Source organism: Ascaphus truei, chromosome 11 (genome assembly GCF_040206685.1).
Source record: "Ascaphus truei isolate aAscTru1 chromosome 11, aAscTru1.hap1, whole genome shotgun sequence".
NCBI lineage: Eukaryota > Metazoa > Chordata > Amphibia > Anura > Ascaphidae > Ascaphus > Ascaphus truei.
Window position 1 is genome coordinate 36,530,320 of NC_134493.1, and position 3,626 is coordinate 36,533,945.

The window sequence follows — 3,626 nt, forward strand, 5'->3', positions numbered from 1 at the left end:
GGTACGCCTACAAACACTGAGCCGCACGCATCACACACTGCAGTTACCGTTACTATAACAAAACATGACAGCCAATAGGCTTTGAGGCGCGCACGTCGCTTGGGGGCGGGACTTACATCCGTAATCCTTTTTAAGGACGCCTTGGCCCATGACAAGGGTCCCACGTCATACGTGGTGGACCCGGTTTTCAATGTTGTAGATGTTGCATGATAACAAAACAGGTATGTGTTAGAGTTATGGAAAAATGTTGCTAATATGTTTAAAGGGATAGGAAAGTACGTATATGTATACCGTCAGCAATGTGTACTACTCTTTCAGGTTCTACTATATTGTATTAGGAAACAATTTGTTTGTGATCGCTACATGTTATGCAGTCTGCAATGTTACGCTGTATCCACGCTTTGAAAGTGAAAATGGTGGATAAAAAAAAAAAAAAAATTTAAACGCAGAGTCAACGCATAACGATTGTTATATTTACCATTCTTCTAGAATTAACTCTTCGCCTGGCTGCAACTGGTCGCTCCAGAAATGCAAGGCATTTTCATCCACGCTTGACCCAACCGCTGAATCCAGTATGACACATATCTCCTCCAGGAAGCGCTCATAGGAATCGCCACTGCTTTCTTCAAATAATTGGTCGGGAGGTAGGTTCATTTCTTCGGGTTCCCATTCCAATGCATTTTCAGCTGAAAGGCTTGGTACATAATCATAGTAATTTTGTTCTTGTACAATGTGGGTTTCAGGAATGGAGGCTGCAGATATTGCAGCACGTATCGATTCAAACGGATCAGTAGTAGCGGATACATTGCTATTGCCATTAGGAATAAATATGCCTTTCACGACAATATAAGTGCCGTCTTTCAGGAGAAATAGTTTTTCCTGGGCAATCTTCCAGAAACCATAGGTGTGTTGTAGCTTATCCTGGTCATGTTCAAAAAAGTCATTACTTGATAAAGTGAATCTTATTGAGGAATTAAAATTCCGTGCATGCTTACGGTCTTGGTAATAAGGATATTTTGCTCGAATGAAATCATCGATTTGGCGTGTGCTTGCTTTCTGTCCGCGACTGTTCAAGATGGCTTCACAGATCATGTACTTATACCCTAAAAGGGGATTAATATTGGTAACGAATTCATCAGCCATGTCTGAGTAGCACAAAAGCTGTGTGCAGGTCTGTGTTATTTGCTCATCAAAATGAATGTGCTGAATGGCTAACAAACTCCTGTTTTTCCTTGTCAAGGTCATCAAAACTAACTACTTTGACTCCTTATTTCAAACGCCAATTGGCTTTGTAAATCTAATTGGGTTAACAGTTGTGGTTAGTGATATGGGACTGTGGGAGAAACATTTCTCCTTCTTTTATCTCGTTTCTGAAAAACATCCCTAGACTTTGAAATCGTTCACATAGTGTTTTTTTGAAAACTAACAAAGACCACTGTGTGAAAATAGTTCTTAGCCAGGCATATCAGTACAAACACACACCTGCAAAAAGAAATGTTTTTTCCCCGCTTACATTTCTGTGTGTATGTGAAAGTCTGGTTAACTCCCTGTCTGCATGAGTTTAAATACGTGTGTATATATATATATCTAAATATATCTCTCTTATAAAAATATATATATATTTATATATTATATTTTATTTTTTTTAATATTGCAGGAGTACACACAACATTGATGGCAGTAAGTATACCTTGTATGAAACCTATTTAAATGGTGAGAAACATGATTGAATGAAGTAATAAACATTTGTTTAAGCACAATACTGTTAGAGTCTCATACTTAGGATATTTCTCAAACATTATGCCTGTATTATTAAAATAGTGTGCTTTCACAAGGAAGCATGAAGTGTATTAGTTTGTAAAATACATGTATACCAGTTTATATAGTACTATATATATATATATATATATATATATATATACACACACACACACACACACACACACACACACACACACACACACACACACACACACACACACACACACACACACACACACACACACACACACACACACACACACACACACACACACACACACACACACACTCAGTGTGTGTGTGTGTGTGTATATATATTTTTATACATTCTGAGATGTTATTGAAACAAGAACACACAAATGATTAAAGGACAAAATTAGAATGCCCAAGCAAGGCAAAGGTAAGTAATAATTTACACATAATCCTGCTGTACACGTACAAGAAAGATGTTTGCAGTTACTTAGGTGTTTTTATAAATGCATGTGACTAATATGCATATGCAATTCTTACATCAATTAACACACCCAAATGCAATGTTTTGCTGCAAAGTCAATGGCAGCTTCTCTAAACTTTGCAACTGGTTCCAGGTGGACCATTACTGAACAGACGATTAATACATAAATATTTATAACACTATTCATTAATTGAGTGTTAACATTTCCAAAACTTCACGTGTACAAGAACATACTTGAAAGTTTGGAAACAACACAGTCTTCAGCATACATACAATAGTAATTAGATAATGTGAAGTCAACAAAACAAGGCCAAAGACATATTTTCTGAATTATAACATTTATTTTTTTTGTTCCTTTTGCGAGCGAGTAACAGGCCTGCTTGTTGTCTCTTGAATTTTCCTTTTTCTTTTGCCACCAACTTTAGGCACAGCAGAGCCACTTTGAGTGGCCTCTGGCACTTCACGGGCAGGGCTTGTGGGCAGTGACTCACCTACAGGGCTTTTGGGCAGTGACTGTTCACCTACGGGGCTTGTGGCCAGTGATTCACCTACAGGGCTTTTGGCCAGTGATTCACCTACAGGGCTTTTGGGCAGTGATTCACCTACAGGGCTTTTGGGCAGTGATTCACCTACAGGGCTTTTGGGCAGTGATTCACCTACAGGGCTTTTGGGTAGTGACTGTTCACGGACAGGGCTTGTGCCCACTGACACATGTGAGCAAGTTGGTAGACACTGCACAAGTGATGGTTGGTCTGTTTCATGTGTGTCTTGTTTTGTTTTTGTCGCCTCCTTTGTAGGTGTCTGCTGCTGAATTTGTACAGATGGCAGCGGTAGGATGTCATCAGGAAACTGCACAGCAATGTCTGCTACTTGACCGGTAACATTTGGGCCTGGTGAATGAATATCAGATGAATGTGGTGAAAACTGACCTGCATGAACAGATCCTGCCTGTGAGGTGTTGAATCGTGGTACATTAGTCATTCTCCAGTAATTAGCTTGTGTTTGCTGAACAACTAATGCTTCGAATGAGGTGTTGATTTTTTGCAACTGTTTAGGCACTTCAATGAAGACTCTGTGGAGATGTGCCAATTATGAAACTGTTTCTTCCTGCAGTGCAATCATCCTTTCCAGCACTGTCATCAGGTCAGAATGGCGACGATTTTCTGCTTCCACAATTTTTCCCTCAGAAGCTACAATTGCATCATATGTGGTATTTGCTGGACGTTTTGGCGGTAAAACAGTTTCAATTGGAACCTCTTCATGGTCACTTGCTTGTATTTGTGTGTCTATGGCGGCGGCGGCGGCATCATCATCATCATCATCATCATCATCATCATCATCATCATCATCATCAAAATCCTCTTCATCATGTTCTACAAATAAATGTACAAATTATTAAATGTCATGTTAA

The 3,626-nt window shown here is 39.2% G+C and overlaps 1 long non-coding RNA gene across 1 annotated transcript; it reads left to right on the top strand.

Annotated features, from left to right (window-relative positions):
• Window positions 1-494: 494 nt before the first annotated feature.
• Window positions 495-3,298, top strand: LOC142462979 (uncharacterized). Its single transcript, XR_012787319.1, has 3 exons — window positions 495-644; window positions 1,658-1,680; window positions 3,013-3,298. It is a non-coding gene; the product is annotated as an uncharacterized LOC142462979 (long non-coding RNA).
• Window positions 3,299-3,626: the final 328 nt, after the last annotated feature.